Genomic DNA, 17,498 nt, shown 5'->3' on the forward strand with positions numbered 1-17,498 from the left:
CCCCGTACTGCTGTTCTGGGGCTTCAGGTATGGAAATCTCTGTGCTTCAACTTCCCTACTTTTGAGCAGGTTACATGGTTTGGGCATGAGTCTTGTTGCCACTTCAGCTGTTCTGCAGAATCCTTATTTTCATACCTCTGTGTCCCTAGAGCGAATGCTAACTTCTCAGTGTACAGCTTGTTTTAACGTTGCTTCTAGCCAAAATGAATAAAATATCACTGGGTGTCTTCCTGCCTCAATTTCTGTTCTACTTCTGAAGCAGTCAGGATCTCTAAGAGCGTTTAATTCCCTGTTCTGTATATAGCTTCTGAATGAAATCTGTCCAAGTCTCGCTGCTTTGCAGCCGGATTCCTTTTTCCCCAGATAGCCTGCGGATGTTACAAATTCTGCCTACATCGGCTTCCCCACGCTTTTGTTGGAGGGGGAGGAAGTAAATACCTTGTGTGGGTGGTGGGGAGGCAGAACTTGACTGCTCCAAACAAGTAGTAAAGAGTTGTCAAGCTTTTCTACTTCTGTCTTTCTTGCGTGGTACTTGACGTCATGAGAACTCATGAAGAAGGGAGGATCTCAGAAATATCCTAAAAGAAAGCAAATGCTTTTGCTGTGCTCAGATCCATCTTTACACCTGCTCTCTCCTGGTCCGTTACGCACTGTAGGAGCTGAGGTGTAAAACTTGAAACGAATGTTGATGCTACTCATGCTAACTGCAGGCTGTGCAAACTGGCCTGTGAAGCGAGATGCAAACTGACTCGTGCTCAAGTTGGTTTTTGTTTTACGGCTGCTTAAAAAAAATAATAATCTAACCCTGCAATGTAATCAGGATGTTAATGTAGAGTTTAAATAGATCATGAGGGCAAAGGTTTGGAAATACAAAAACAACAAAACCCAAGCCAAATATGAGTTGTTATGCATACGTGATAACATGCAGGGGAATTCCTCCTGAGCCCTAAATGCTGGCCATGACTGATAAATGGATGGTCTGAAATAGTAGGGAAGAGCTGCTGTATATACCCTGCATGTGTTAAGCAAAGGAATCAAACTCTGCATGGCAGCAGATTGGGCTCATGCATTTATTAATATATTGTGTCCATGACCACACATTCAATACAGTAAGTGTACTTTTTTTTTTTATGGCCCTTGCATGTCTTCTTCCCCCATGGGCCCCTGGAGATCAGAAGTCAAACAAAAGTAGTTTCTTGGGTAGTTCTGACTTTGGGAATACATCTGTTATTTTGGGGGAGGGGACAGGTGGAATTTGAGTTTATAAGGGGTCAGTGGAAAACTTACCAGTAAGCTTGAACCTGCTACATGGAGGTCCACATGGCTATTGCAAAACCCAAAGGATCCACAGATCCAAAGGGCTGAAAAAATCCCCATTTTAAAAATAACTTTAAAAAGCCCTAGCATTTCTGGAACTCTTCTCGTTTTTAGAATTTTTAGCTATTGAAACAGTCACACAGCAGAAATGTGTCTTAACAGTTGTCAGTTAGACAGGAGAACTTTTAAAAAGATCTCCAAGAATGGTAATAGCTTTGGGAAGGATTAAATGTTGTATTAGCTTTGTGGGCTTTTCAAAGTCTTTGCAAAAAATTCAGCAAGGAAACCAAGCTGCTTCATATTCCAATAGAAAACTAAGAGGTCAGAAAATCCCTATACAATGTTGTGTAACTTTCTTGTCATGGACAATGCAGGGCAGGTGTATTTGCTGATGGGTGTATATATATGCTTTTTCTCTTCATGTGTAAAATCTCTTTCTTGGAAGATACAACTTTAAAAAGGGTGACCGGTGGGTAATATGCTGGTGCAGAGAACGGGAAGGTGTCAGTGCAGGGTTATTGGGTATCTTGTAACACGTTTTAATATGGCTTGGGCCCTTAAATGAAAGGTTCTGGGAGAGCCCTTGCAGCTATTGCATCACTTGCCAAAAATAGCATCTTTACTGCATAAGGCAGCCTGTCTGCAGTGTGGATAGGCTTGAGAAATTAGTGCTTAGTGCTTCTTGTGAATGATGTTCAGTCATTTTTGCTTCTCAGCTAAGCAGGTTTTTGGTCTAAATTTTGAGGCGGAATGAAGTAAAAGGTTTTATTTTCTGTCTCTGGGGGTGGGGTGAGTTTGAAAATAGCAGTGTCCACAGTTCTGTCTGCAGCATGATTCTAAAAATACATTTTTAAGCTTACTGAAATTACAATTTAAAGACACTGATAAATATGTTCTTATATTGTAATTGTCTGGGGAAGGGAAGAAAAAAAATTGCTTTGTGGAGAATGAGGTAGTCTGCTATTCTCATCAATCACTTAAAATTTAGGAGTGGTTTGGTTTGGTTTTTTTTAAATTGCAGTTATACAATGCAAGCGAAGTATAATGCTAATCTAAATTCTTATTAAAAAAAACACACCATAAACCCCAAATCCCTTCCCTTGAAAATAGAAGGTATGTTCTACAGTGGTTTTTTCCCTTCTCTTATTCTGAAATCTTAGTCAAGATGTACCAGCAAGGGAGTGTGTTTGTATTCCAGTGGTGTTGCTGAACCAGACAGGTCTGCAGCACAGCATTTTATTTTTAGACTCTAGGTTGCCATTTTTATCCTGTAAAAAATATTCATCAGTGTCTGGGTGACAGGCCATCAGTTTTTATAAATGTGTCAGACCACGTTTTTTCCACCTCTCTCTCTACTTCTCCTTTTATGTCCTGCTGTATACATTTCTTTTTGGGGGGAAAGGGAGAGGGGGAACGAGGGTGCGGGTTTTAATTCATGCATTAGATTTTTCAGTTCACAGATCTTTAGCGTCACACGGTTCATTCATCTTCTGCACTCGGCTGCTTACGCAGCTTTGCTTATTGTCTGCAATGGGTGAACTGTTCTGGTGCATAGAGCTGAAGGCATGGGAAGGGGCGAAACGGGTTTGCTGCTGGACCGATTGCCTCAGCTGCCCTCTCTCTGCTTGCCCCCAAAATACCCTGATGTGGCAGTGCTATTGAGAAAAACCTTCGTGTATGGTTTTGGGGTACTCATCAGGTATAAAATTAGTTCCTGGAGCAGCTCTTGAAGATCTCTTTGCAATAAATTTATATAGGTCAGCTGACTTCTATTTTTAGAAGTGGGGAGATCTCTTCTGGTCTGGGATATTGAGAAGTGGTTAGTGCATGGCAGCAGGGGCTCCAAGCAAGCTGGTTTTAGGATAGTGAGGCAGTAACTCTCACTAAGCGTGAGTTTGTCACACGGATTTCTCTTCATGGCAGGAGTGCCACATATTACAGTTGCTTTCTAGGGTGCTGGACTTCTGAACCTCCATAGTGCAGCTGCCCTTTATATGTGTGGAAAGCCTGAGGCTTTCGTAAAAAATACAGATTAGAATGAATCGTAGAATGGTTTGGGTTGGAAGGGACCTTACAGATCATCTAGTTCCCACCCCCCTGCCATGGGCAGGGACACCTTCCACTAGACCAGGTTGCTCCAAGTCCCATCCAACCTGGCCTTGAACACTGCCAGGGATGGGGCAGCCACAGCCTCTCTGGGCAACCTCTTCCAGTGCCTCACCACCCTCACAGTGAAGAACTTCTTCCTTACATCTGAGCTAAATCTACCCTCTTTCAGTTTAAAGATGTTAGCCCTCACCCTACACTACAGTCCGTGATAGAGTCCCTCCCCATCTTTCCTGCAGGTCCCCTTTAGGTACTGGAAGGCTGCTATAAGGTCTCCCTGGAGCCTTTTCTTCTCCAGGCTGAACAGCCCCAACTCTCTCAGCCTGTCTTCATAGGAGAGGTGTTCCAGCCCTCTGATCATCTTTGTGGCCCTCCTCCGGACCAGCTCCAACAGGTCAATGTCTTTCCCCTGCTGAGGACCCCAGATCTGGATGCAGTACTGCAGGTGGGGTCTCACCAGAGGGGCAGAATCCCCTCCCTCGACCTGCTGGCCACGCTGCTTTTGATGCAGCCCAGGATATGACTGGCTTTCTGGGCTGCGAGCGCACATTGCCAGCTCATATTCAGTTTTTCATCTGCTAATACCCCCAAGTCCTCCTCCGCAGGGCTGCTCGAAGGGTTGCTCCTTGAGTCCATGTCTTTCCCCTGAACCCAAACATGAGGATCTTGCTGTAGGAGTGATAGAAGCTTGCTTTTGATTGACTCTTAGCTGCTTTTGCTGGTGTTGGGGGAGAGTTGTTGCTTGTGGGACGTGGCAACCAGGAGTAGCTTGCTGCCGGAGCTGAGTTAGCTCATGGCCTGAGGGGGACCCGCCTAGGAGGGCAGTGGATCGCATCGTGGTCTAGCTGCATATTTAGGTTTTATCCGAATGATGGGAGACGTAGCATCTGAAATGCTAAGAGGGGACTGAGAGAAACAAGTGAAAATAGTGCAAATACTCTTGTCAGTAGTTGAAGGTCTGAGTCAACTCTGTCCTGATTAGTTTTGATTTCTTCAGAATTTTAAAAACTTTTGAAGTCTTGGGAGCGCTAGTACTCAAGATGGCTTGTTGGGGTAGGGCCAAACTTAAGTGTTATAAGTAATGGTAGGTATTCACAAATGTAAGAGCAATAAAATTATCAGGACGGTTGGTTACTGATACTTTTTGGGTTAGAAGTGGAGATTCAGTATGCTTAGACTGTATATACACGTGTTAAGCTTTGTTTAAGGGGGGAAAAATGGATTAGATTTTGATCTAATTTGGAGAGGCACTGTAGATTGAGACCTTCCTAAGGAGGGTTCTCCGGTACAATCGTGCACCTTCTGTGTATGAGAATATAATATACTGAGCATGTGGTATGTGACTTAACTAGTAACCTACCTAAGTGTGTATAATTACACAGTATCTTATCGAAGATACACTATATCAGTTGTGTTTCTGCCACATGAGATAATGTAACACTATCCCTTTCTCAGGGTTAAAACTTGTTTTTCCTTCTACGCAGGTAGGTAGCTGTCCTGATCTATAACACTCATTCCTAAAAATGGAACTCTTTCATTTTTGCGTATTAGGGTTTGCAAACCCTAGGAAAGTGGCCTTGTGGAAAAAAAAGTACAGTGGTAGGTGATACTCTAGAAGAAATTAAGTAACCCGTGTATTTCAGGTTTTTTGATCTGTTTTGACTGTGATGAGTTTGAAATCATGTTGTAAATAAGAGGTTAAGGATTGGAGGCTGGACCTCAAATGGCTTACTGTCGTGAAGGGTAATGATATTCAGGTTGGATAAATGTTACAGGAGAAAGCAGGTAAGGCAGAAACGTGCTAGCGACTGCACGAAGCGAGCGTGGGCCTGGCGTGGCTGGTCTGAGCCAGAGAGAAAAGTCTCGCTCGCACGTGAGGCTGCTCCGGCGCAGCCTCGTGTGTGCCTGCAGCACGAAGATGCGACGGTGGCCAAATTCATCTGTGCAGACCTAGGTTAGCGAGTAAGCCCAGGAGCGCAACGCGGGTATGTGGTTCCAATGCCTAGCTGGGGTTTTGGTACCGATCTGGCAGGAGTAGGGTGAACCCAGGCTGGCACCCCTCTGGGACTGTGCTGGGTCTCTGCTTTCCTTCCCAGGGTTGTTGGGAGCTTTGTTGTTCCCAGGGCGAGGAGGTTTGTCGCTTAGGTGCGGTGCTGAGTGCGAATGCCTGAGTCCGAGGTGTTCCTCAGCTCTCCAGGAGGCTGAAAGGCTCCGGATAAAGGCACCCAGGGATTCTGTGAGAGATGACTTGGGTCTGGATGGGCTCGTCAACTGGAAGCTGGCAGGGTGTGTTATGTGGGAATATACCCCTGAGAGTATCTGTAGCTCTGTCATCTCAGAGACCATCTCCCTGTCTTTCCCAGAGGTTGTTTTATCTTGGGCACATTGATCCTTATTGCAGGCTTAAATGCTGGCAAATGTTTATTATCTTTGGCACAAGGCAGGGTGCTGATGAGGGTGAAGAAATGTCCAAGCAGTTCTGCGGCTTGAGGTTCATTGGAGCTGGGAGTTAAGAAGAAAAATCAGTTTCTACAGTGTCAGTTTTCTTAGTCTTTCTGTGCTTCCCAGTTTGCCTATTTTTGGTGTATTGTTGATGCACTGAAATTCAACTCTGTAACTTGCATTCGAAATGAAGGTTTTAATTCTGGAGATAGGGAAGGAGCATGATTTTTCTAATAGATGGAATATATTTACATCATTTTGGTATTTTAAATGTACTTAATTTTTTGATTCCTTTGCTATCTGCAAACCTGGAGTCCAAAGAGATTCTGATAGAGGCTCCCGCCAAAGGGCTGCCTGAATGTCTAATCTTACAAATTTTGTTCTATCCATTAGATTTACCTGTTTAATAAATAACTTGAAAATCCACGACTTCAATTTAAAGGACAGAGAGAAAGTTAAGCAAAGCGATCGGCGTTGTTGCTTACCACGACCAGGAGATGATGGAGAGAGCACCAAATCCCAAACTAGCAGATGAGTTTCAAAAAGAACAGAAGGTCCCATGCAGGATATGGTTCAGCTGTGTAGCTTCCTGTTACAGTCTGTATTAGATGCTAAAGGTTTACATGGATTAAAGAAAATTACTGTAAAAGATCTTGATAGCTTTTTCTCCTGTGAATTTGTCCAAGATCACCAGCTGTAGTCCACCAAATTGCAGAGCTGCAAGTTGAAGACAGGAAGAGTATCCTGGAGAGGTTATACTGTGTTTTTTTCCCTCGCTTCCAATGTAGATAGTAGGATATGTGCAAATGGAGGGAACAGGTGAATGATGACAGGATGCTTTTATTGAGTTACATGGTTTTTTTTTTTTTCTAACAACCTGATGCGTTGGGATGTGCCGTGCCCATACTGAATGAGGCATTATACTTGAAATGTACCCAAACCTTTATTTGAAGATTTCTCCAAGACTGTGTTTTGTATAATTCTAAATAGTTCAGGTCCTAGTAATGAAACTGTGAAAGGTCAACCAATGATTCAAAGGTGTACAGAAAAGGTTGTATTTAGCACTGTATTCTGGGGTCTCTTGACAAGTACAGCAAAAAAATATGGAATTTCATGCCCACAGTCTGATCTTAAAAAGCTGTTACAAGGTGCTGTTGCTTCTTTTCAGGACCCAAGCATTTTTGGAGACTGGTGTCCTCACTGTGAATGTGGGTGTGCTTGAGTAAGATGGTTTGAGTAATTGCCAGCACAATATTTCCCAGTTCAGATCCTCTTCACGAATCCAGTTGCTGTTCTGTTAGGACCACTGTACATTTGTGTCTCGTATCATTTGTGTCTCATCTCTAGCTGCAACTAGCTTCTCTTTCATGAAGAGATGAGCAGACACTCTGGAAGTCAAATTGTGTGTTGAGATGGGGAGGGGAAAAAAGGAGAATTTCTCTGATGTCCTCTGGCAACCTGAGGAAGCCTAGACGCATATGATTAATAGGATGTATCAAAAACAATCAACAAATTAGTCAAGCTTATTTTGTTTCCCATTTTCCTGCTGACCCATTTAATGGATAGTAATGAACAGAATCTTGTTGCAAGTTTGTAGTTCTGTTTCCAGAGTTACGTCTGTCTTGTCCTGCACTGCTGTCTTGCATCTTAGAGCTCCTCCAGCAGGTCAGGTTCCTTACCCTTACTGTGCTCTTCAGAGTCAGAAGCAAATTTTTTTCTCCTTTGAGATATCCTGATGTCCAGTTTTAATTGTGACCAACTTATATTTTCTTCCCAATGTTAACCTAATCTTTTCCTTTTCTGGTGGTTGTACTACATGCACTTATGAAGAACAAACAAAACCCTTTTAAACTCATCTGCCAGAACAGGTAACTCTTAATCATCTTAGCAGCCCCCCTTTTTTTTTTTTGCAGCTGTTCCCATTTAAATTACTTAATGTATTATTGCTTTCTATTACTATGGGAGGCATCTCAGTGGATGCAATCAGGTTATATAAGCTGTCTTTATAGCTGCATCAGAATGGCAGTTTATAGTCCATTTTATATTCAGCCACTGCACCCCAGGTACCGTTCTTCCACTGCTTACAATGGTCACCTCAACTCCAAGCAAAGTTAGGCTCAAGTGTGTGTCTTGACATCAGGTGCCTCCAGGTTACCGTGTAATATCTGGCAATATTATGTTTTTATTAACTCTGGTCTATAAAACCATCTAATTCTTTGTGGTGTGACGCTGTGATCCTTTTCAGTAGGTTGTCTGTGAAGTTCATAAAGCATTCCCTTCTTTGCGTGGTGGTCGCTAGTAACAGTGCTGAACAGGATTTGTGCTGAGATCAGTCCCTGAGGAGTGTAACTAGTAATTTGTTTTTATCCTCATAAAGTTCCTTTTTTTGTTGTTTTGGTTGTGGGGTTGTTTTTTTTTTTTTTGTCTGAACCGTTGTAGACACCTTCCCAGGTAGCTCCTGATGATACTCTTTAATATTTGGTCCCAGTCACCTTCACAGTCATAGTTTCTTACGGTCATCATATAAAATTATTTTCTTTTGCTTCATAGGTCTAGACCATTATTCTTGTCTAAACTGATCACACTTTTTAAAAGTTTGGCACAGTTTGCCTTTTGATTAAAAGTGGATCTAGCACTGCATTTTATCTCAATCTCCACCTTTTTGTATGCTCGTGATTATTCTGACACCTTGCATAGCTTTGACTTGAAATGAGTAAGCCCATAGGTTGCCAAGATCACTTGTTCTCCTCTTCTATTCGCAGGTGTTGGTTTTTTGTTGCCATGTCACTGACTTGAATTTATCTTTCTGCCTGTTACAAATACATAGTGAAAGAGGAAAGAAAAACCTCAAATTTCTTCTAGAGGCTTCTTACGTAGAGCCTTCTTTCAGCTTTGCAGGCTTCAAACCCAGAGGCCCTTCTGCTGTCTGCTTAGCTCCTTCTCAGAAAAGCAACTTACCTATGCACGTTTCCAGTGGCAAATGCACGGAAACCCTTCAGATGGTGTCAGTTCCCAGCTATCTCATCTTCAAAATTTTTCTGTTGTATTCACCCTCTCCTAGAGGCAGAAAGAGCCAGAAACAGTAGTTTGAACGACCTCAGTGCATGTGCTTTCTTGGCCTGGTTGTGCTTGCAGTGACTGTCGGCATCTGTCACGTATTAAACAATGACGAACAAATGAGAGCTTGTTTTTGCTGAATATTAATACTGTGCAGTAACTCTTATGGTAGTGTCTGACTGAGCACAAGGCAGCTATAGCTTTTGCCTATGCTTAACTGAATTTAAACAGACTTGAGCAGATGATCTGAACAACTTCCTCGCTGTTGCAGAAGTTAAGTTCAGGGCACTTTGGGGTTCACCTGACGTTTTTCTGGATCAAAAGCTTTGAAAGCAGCAAAGTTCTTAAATTTGTAACAGGATGGGATGGGGGCTTCTGAACGCAGGAGACAAGACGACAAAGTTCCCCCTCTCCTTCCAGACTCCCATATCCATAACGCAGCACCCCACGACTAACAGGAGAAAAAGACCTCATGGCAAAGATGTGAGCGTGAGCACGTGAAAGAAGGTCGCCCTGGAATTCGGAGAGCTCACATAGAGGCAATTGGAACTGATATGGCATAAGCATTGCCCGTGACTTGCGTGAACTCTTCCGTCTGGTTTTCTTGTTGGGATTTCTAGATGGCTTCTAGCTTTCAAGTCTAAAGAAATCTTGAGAGTGCACTGCCCAAACCCCTTTCTTGCTGTAGTTCTGGATGAAATGGGAACTTGTCAGTGCTGTGATATTTATAGATATTTTTCCACCCACAATCCTAGCTCCTAGACGCAAGCTGTTACCAAGTAAGTGTTTGGTTCTGGGAATTGAACCTTTTTCTGTAGCCTGTCTTTTCAAAGCCTGACCATTAGGTGTTAGCTTCTTTGTGCAGAAAAAACCCTTCATATGAAAAAAAAGAAAAAAAAAACCAACCAAACCACAAAACACCCCAGAATTTCTAGGATTTCAGCTCGGGTACAGATGATCTTTCTGATGAGGCTTCCTCTTTCAGCAAGTTAAATTGAAAATAGAAGTGAAGTTTGTCTTATTTTTGCACCAAGTTTTCTGTTTTTATTTAATAAAAATGCAGGGAGTTACTGCTGTCTTATTAACTTGCAGCCGGCATGCTTATCTTCTTTGTTCTTTGTTAAATATGAGCTGGCATGTGTTAGACTGCGTTAGCGTTCACTCTTTGGGACTTCAGTGGTTTCTAAATTTGGCATTGCTAAGCCGGTGCCCTGTTTGCTTGAATCAATTGGGGCTGCTATTTTTAGCAACAAAAGGGAATTGAAATAGCAATTTTCTTTCCATGTAATAGATCCCCAAGAGGAATACTGATGCAAGCTCTCTGTCATCCCATATTCTCCCCTCCCCAAAAGCACTCAGACGAAAGGCAGCTGTCACAGTTTGCGGCTGTATTAATCTTTAATCAATCGAGTGTTTTCTGCATTCAGGTGTTCAGGGAAAAAAAGGGTCACGACGAGGATCTGCCTAGAATAACTAAGCACTCATGCATGGTCTGTGCAGTCAGAATTTGTGGGTAACGGCAGGGATAGAGCAGCTAAAAATAGTATTTGCTTCCAGTGTTTCTCCAGTTTATTTTTGATGCTTGATTTTGATAAGGTTGATTGGGCTCTTACTAAAAATAGCCGTTCCTAGCAAGCTGAGGACAAAAAGTAGAATATTTTTAACCAGCACAGGCTAAAGTACTTTTGTTGGCTGGAGATAATCTAGAAGCTTGGTATTGGTCAAATGCCAATGATTTATATAAATCTGTAATAAATGAAGCACTGCTTGATGCCAAGCAGGGATAGTCTTTTCTCCCCTTGCCAGCTTTTGTTTTCCCCAGGAGCTGTCATATTCTTAATATAGCCTCTGTGTTTCGTAGCAGAAGAATCTCGAGTCTTCAGTTATTTATGTGTTGTACTTTAAACCTATGCTAAGGTTAGCTGTGCTATGAAGTTTCTCTCAACTGTATTGCTTTAACAAGGCACGCTAGGTTCCTAGTTTATTCTTTATGTTGATGTCTGCTACAGCTGGGTACCGTGCCGTGACAGACCCTCGCTCGCATCTGGATTCAGTCTTGCAGGACAGGGATGACTCTTCTGTGTGAACGGAGGATGTAGCCGAGAGACTAGCTCTGCAGTGGCCATTTTGACGACAAATTTGAATACCTCTCAGGGGATCGGAAATGTAGCTGAGCTGCCCTCCTTGAGATACGCTTGTTAGCTTAATTTTTTGGCAGGAAGAATACGGATATTCCCAAATTGCTGGACCCTCAGCTTTCTAGGGGGAATAATGTTGTTCGTGGCTTGAGTTCTCCTTCCTAGGTAATAACGTGCATGAGTGCATCTGCAGTGCTTTGAAAGATTCCCTAAAAACTCACACTTTTCTTAATGAAAACAGGAAAATGGCTGAACTGAAATGAATTTGTAGGTTGAAGAGGCTAGTAGAGAACATGCATAATAGTTGTTAACTTCATTGTGCAAGTAGTCAAAGCAGCAACATGGATAAAAGTATTCCTTGCTTTATCTCCATCAGGCATCTCAAAAGCTTATTTTGCCACGGAAAACGTGTGTTTGTATCTGAAGGCAGGCTTGATCTCTTTAAGCTTTGTCTTCACTGTAGTCTAACCTTGAATTGGGGAGTCACGAATCTATAATCTTGTTTCAGCGTGATTGCTCTGCAGAACTGCAGTAGAATTTTCTATGCTCTTGCTCCCTCTCGCTGTGTCAACGCTGGTCCTTGCTCCCTTCGTGAGACGAGGTGATTTCTACATGCCTGCCTCATGCTTTACTGCACTATTCTTTGGTTTTGTTTTAAGATGTCCTGGCTGCATAAGAAGCAGATAAAAATGTTCTTTCTGGGCCTTGAATATTCTCTTCAGTCAAAAAAACAGACTGCCATGGTCTGCTGGGTGCTGCTTTTGCCTGGCTGTAGGATGATGGTAGTCCCCTTTTTAACAGCAGGGAATTTTTAGCTGGTATACCTCTTAGGAGGTGGTGGATGTTTTCTAGGTGACCTCTTATGTGAGAAGGCAGCTGCTGTTACTTCTTACAAGCAGAAAGAACACATGAGCTCCCTACGCCGTTGGTGGTACATCGTGTGCATGTTTAGCCATGGGCTGTGGGATTTCTGAAGGGTGCAGGTGCTAGTGGAAGCATTTGCATATTCTCCCCTCTAGAAGCCTTCTGGAGAAGAGTCTACATTTTTAGTCCCTAAAGTCATGTACCACTGGGCATGTTAATCTTCAAAAGTCACTGGCTGGTTACACAGCATGTTTCATAGGCTTGGTCTATGGCTTTTTTAATAACAGGAAAGCTGTTCCCTTTTGGTGCAAGACCATGCATCTTGCTGACTGAGTTCATTTAACTTTGCCCTGTGTTTGTCAAGGGTTGCCTTGAGTTTCGTACTGGACAGGAAATGATGCCAATGCCTATGAACTGCATCATATCTGTTGTTTCACAGCTTTTGTCACATATACATTAGGCAGTGAAGTGGCTAGGCAGTATCAAGGTTTAGATAATTAGTGAGTTGTATCTATCGATAACTAGTCCAGTAGTAGAGGCTATGGTGGATTCCTGTGTACCTGCTGTGGTGGATTCCTGTGTAGCTGTATCTTAAATTGAAGAGATCATTGTAAAAGGTCAAAGATGTATAAGTAAACTCAAAGCAGGAGTTGAAAAGATTGTGGGTTTTTTGGTTTGTTTTGGTTTTTGTTTTTTTTTTTTTCTTCCCTCCTCACACCATATAAGAAGCAAAACTCTGGCACAGTCTTTAGGCCAAAGACGCTATACTGTCCTAAGGTGGAGATTTTGGTGATTTATGATGTGTTAAGGATAACACTGTAATTAAAAATTTAACTGCTGATCCGAGTTCTTGTGCAGATGACTTGTGCATATGCAATGGTAGTTGAAAGATCTACAGCCTACATACGGCATAACCTCTTCCAGCGGTGTGAGCAGGTGATGCCCCTTACTCCTTTCTTTGTTCAGAGACCTTGATACTGCGTGAGAAGTTTCTTTTTGCACACTTACACTTCAGTAAGGCTGTATCTAAAGCGTTGGTGGGTTCAAAGTCACTTACACTTTGTGGTGTACACCAGTGGCTAGCATGAATCGTGATTTTAAGTGTTTTACCAGCTTTCCCACTTCTTGTCTACCATTTTGAACAGGATAAGGTCAGTTGGAATAGAAGACTGTTCATGCACAACTGAAATGAAAGCTGGGACTAGAGAATAAAACCCATGCATACATCTGTAACCCATTATAACAATGGTTATGCCAGTCTTACCCAGTCAAGAAAGTGTCATTACATAGAAGAGCAAGAGTTGTTCCTTTCATCGTGCTGGACTCGCTAGGGCCAGGCTGTGTGGACTCTGTGACTCAGAACAGGAGCCTTTGGGCAGGTTTTTTAGAACTGAGAAAAGATGATGTAGTCTTGCACGTGTCAGCTCTGTACTTATACATAGGCTAGTTTTGAAAAAGCATGTCTTCAGATGGGAAGCTGATCTGGATGCACTCTAACTACTTTGTGAAATACCTTGTGTCCAGAGCTGCTGAGCTCTGGCTAGTGCTAACTTCTGGGGTAGAACATCTCCAGCCCACTGCGAGTACATGTATCGCTTTATTATGAGTGAGTTGTTTTCAGAGTATGTCGTGTTACTAGATACCTTTCCTTATTTTTCTTCCCCTTTTCCTCCACAGACCCAAAAGTCAGGGGAAGATGAGTGTTGACTTCTTTGCCTAAAATCAGCTGGTGCTTCAATCAGGCTTCCATTCAGGCAAACTTTTATTTGGTGGGCTCACACACAAGCTGCCTGGGCACTCTTCTCGCTTCTCTTCTGGAGACAGCAGATGGCTGAAGTGGGAAGCTACTACAGTTAGTCTGACTACTGAGTAAATGTGTATAACCACACTTATGAGCTGGTGCAGCTTTCTTGTACAGACAATAACTTATTCCTACCCTACTTGCTTTGCCTTCTTTAAGCTCTGCCAACTGCACTCGGTTTGTAACTTTTGTTGGAAGGCAGTCTGTAGAAGAAACAATTTAAAAGCTTAATCCACACTTGGAGTTAAACTAGCTTCGGCACATCAAGTTGATAGTAAAAATTTAGTTAAGCTGGCACAGCTTTGGAGTGGTTAAAACTGCAACACTTGGTTCCAGAGTAGAAACGAGAGATGACCATAATCAATATGAAAGTTGTGCCTTGCTAATGCACAAGTTGTACCAAAGCCTCTTTTTTTATTGCTCTCCCCTTCCCTATATATTTTAGGTAATCCAAAATGTGGAAGAAGGTCAGGTGGCTGAATCTTGACTTTTGTGATGTTGGTTCAACCAGTTGCCTTTACCCCACCAGTTTCCTCACTTTTACAACATAGGGTCTGAGTATCGCTCTCTGCTCTGGCAGGTATCTGGCTGGGCAGCCTGTCTGACCCACCAAACTGCTCACTAGGATCCCATAAATGGGCAGTAACTGCAGCTCCCTGGCTGAGCTGGGTGCTACTGGTCAGCAGCAGGACAGGTCTGCGTTGGTGCATGGTTCCCAGTGCAGCTGGTGGTGGGAAATCCATTTGCTTAGAATGGGTGAGAGCTGAGCCGGGTGCCTTCTCTTGAAGGGCCTTAGGAAGAGAAGTTTGGCCGGAAAAAAGGTAGGGTTTAGGTTATATGTTGGAAAGCAGTCCTTGTACTTTGTGTGTTCTTCAAGGTAGTGTGGAAGCACGGAGCAGGAGACAAAGTTATCCTTCTCAAAGCAGAGCCACTAATAAAATGATGGTATTAGTGCCTTCTTGTGAGGAGACGATTTCCCTTATTGCTAAGAAAAACTAGCTGCGTACTTTATTCTGATGTCTATGCCTTTACCTGTGGCAAAAGCAAAATGATCATGTACATCAGCTAGGTGCCTGTTTATGTAGGTGATGGCTCAAGTGCTTTTTTTTTTCTTCCAGGTGGGATTTTGTAATGTTTTTCATCATTTATCTGTATCAGATTTGTTTAAATTTCTCAAGTTCTATTCTGGAGGGTACTTCAACTTCTGAACTACAGGTTATTTTAATTTGAAGTAGGGCCTGAAAAGGGAGGAACCATCCTGTTACTCGAAGTTTAGTTAGAAATCCCTGATCTTCAGCTTCTTTAAGTCTTATGCTCCAGCCGATTCTATTACAATTTACCTAAGCAATGGATTCAATAAATGAGGTAAATACCCTTGACTGAAATTGTACTTGCACTTTACTAAGCCTTTAAAGTGCTTTTTGGAGTCCCTGCCTTATGGAGCACACGCTCTCAGCTGTAGTTGCTAGAAGCTGAACAACTCACAGTGTCAGAAAACAGTATTTTAAAATGCTGAGCTTGTTATCTGGGAATAAAACCATTGAGTCCGTGAATTTTGAGTTGGAAGGAGGAGAAATGATCTGTGTAAGTGTTAGGGAATGGCTGTTCTTTCGGTACCTCACTAACCATAATGAAGGAAACAACCCCTTTCACCAAATCACTAAAGTTGCATGTTTTCCAGACCGGGTCAACTTAGAACATTTCTAACTACTGTTTTAAGTCTAATAGGGAGTTGTATTGGTACAGGTTTTCACTGCGCCCTTGTTTGTTTCATTGTTTTGCTGAAGCAATAATGAATCGTGTGATAATGCATAATGTGAAACCCAGGATCAGCAAGGCTGAAACTGAAGCTTGTTAGTCCTTGAACTAAAGAGATGGTGCCATCCTGCAGGACTGTAATGCTGTCTGGCTAACTGGGTAACAGTATTGGTACAAGTTTGGTTGCAGGAAAGTAGACTCCTGGGAACGTATTCTTGATTTCTTCCCCAAGGTCTGCTTTTTTCATCGTTTGGACCCTTGCTTGACCTTTCTATATGCAGATTTGTTTCTGTAACAAAACTGTTGCTTACACTTCCCCAACCGTGGCTGGATAGAAAGTGGCAAAACGGTGTGACACAGACACTTGGTTTTCCCAATAAAATTCAGTGGGGCTGATAGCACAGCAGCTAGAACACCATTTACTAGCCCGAGCATCCTGTGTGTGCAGTATGTGGTAGTATGCTAACAGTACAGTCCTGCATGTCCTTATCACGCTGGAGCTATGGCATCTTGCAAATAAACCTTGGAACCAGAGGAAAGATAAACGTATGTGTATGTACTTTCATCCATGGTCATCTGTAAATCTAGCTCGAGTCAGGGGCATGACTGGATCTTTCATTCTTAGCCTGTTATTGCGCTGTTGGCTGGCCATTCAAGCTCAAATAGGACCTTTGCTGGCGGCTTCATCGCTTGTTATTACGTCCACTTATTTATAGCTAGCAGGCACAGAAACTGAAATGGTTACAGCATTTCCTAGCTGTTATTACTCAAACAGAAATATTCTGGCTGCTGTTTGCATGCTAACTGTTATAGGTGATCTGCAAGCAGTGACTAATCAAATCATCTGCAAACACGTCTCCTTCTGGTGCCCCGAAGGGAAGTTATTGCTGAATCCCAGTGCCGGTCAACACCTCCGTCTGCTCTGAGTGTCACTCAGGTAGAGGTTGACCTGAGAGTGGAACCAATGCTCTCAGTTCAGTTTTCTGCAACATTAAACAAGCCCAATTATTTGGGTATGCCTTTGTTCAGGGATAAGCAGTGGAAGCACAAACCAAGCTGTTCTGATCTGACACGAGGACAAACAGAAAAATCCGGTATATTCTATAGCCACTTGGAGAGTGAGAGCAGAGACAGACGAACGAGTGGAGAGCTAAATGCCTAAGGATGTTGATGTGTAGGCGGTGGGTTTGATGCGAAGGGAGAGCTGAGAGAAATAGGGAGTGGTGCTGAATGTGCTTGCTTAAAAAGTAGTTGGAAAAGCAGATTCTGGATGGAGGAATTGCTATTTAGTGAGCAAACTGAGATGATCTGGTGATCTGGAGCAAACTGTTATGGCAAGAGCCCTGGAGTAATCTGTCAAACTAATGGCATGTTGAGTCACTCGGAGTTTCTCAGCATGTGGAAAAGAATCCTAGAAAGGCTTGAGGATTGACAAAGGTCCCACTTACCCACAGGTGAAAAAGTTGAAGCTCTAGAAGCCCAGCTTGCAATGGATAGCTGCATCAGTCACTTATACTTGCTGCTAGTAAGCACAATGGTCACAGGGATCTGAAATCTATTGGAGAGTCACTAACAGAGACCTGTTGCCTGTGTCCTAAAATGTTTGTTTTGTTGGATGTTTACAGGCTTTAAGATACTTTATCTTTTACTACATACTTAAAACCAAGTTGAGAGTGGGTTTAATAGTCATAACTGAGCTTTTTTTAGTTAAACGACTTGGAAATCTCTCTCAGTCTGCAAAGCTTCTGAAGAAGTGTGGTGGGCCAGAGGACTGGCATGAGAAGGGGTGCTGAACCTGATTCTTGAAACAACTTGTTAGGCTCCTAAGTCCATCGCTTCCTCTCCTTTCTTACACATGGGAAGGTTTTAGTGCGAGTTCTCAAAGAGATTTAATAAAAGTTGTATGCCTATTCCAGAGACTTTGATGTGTCTCTTGGCTGGAGTGAGTACTTTAATAGCCTACTAATGAACACCTATTGCAGTTATTTCTGTGAAGTAACTAATGTATATCTGTC

The 17,498-nt window shown here is 42.7% G+C and overlaps 1 protein-coding gene across 1 annotated transcript in view; it reads left to right on the forward strand.

The window, feature by feature from the left end:
- HSD17B12 (hydroxysteroid 17-beta dehydrogenase 12) overlaps nt 1–17,498 on the forward strand; it is a 91,186-nt gene that overhangs the window by 16,148 nt on the left and 57,540 nt on the right.

This window comes from Buteo buteo, chromosome 6 (assembly GCF_964188355.1).
Source record: "Buteo buteo chromosome 6, bButBut1.hap1.1, whole genome shotgun sequence".
NCBI classification, from domain to species: Eukaryota; Metazoa; Chordata; class Aves; order Accipitriformes; family Accipitridae; genus Buteo; species Buteo buteo.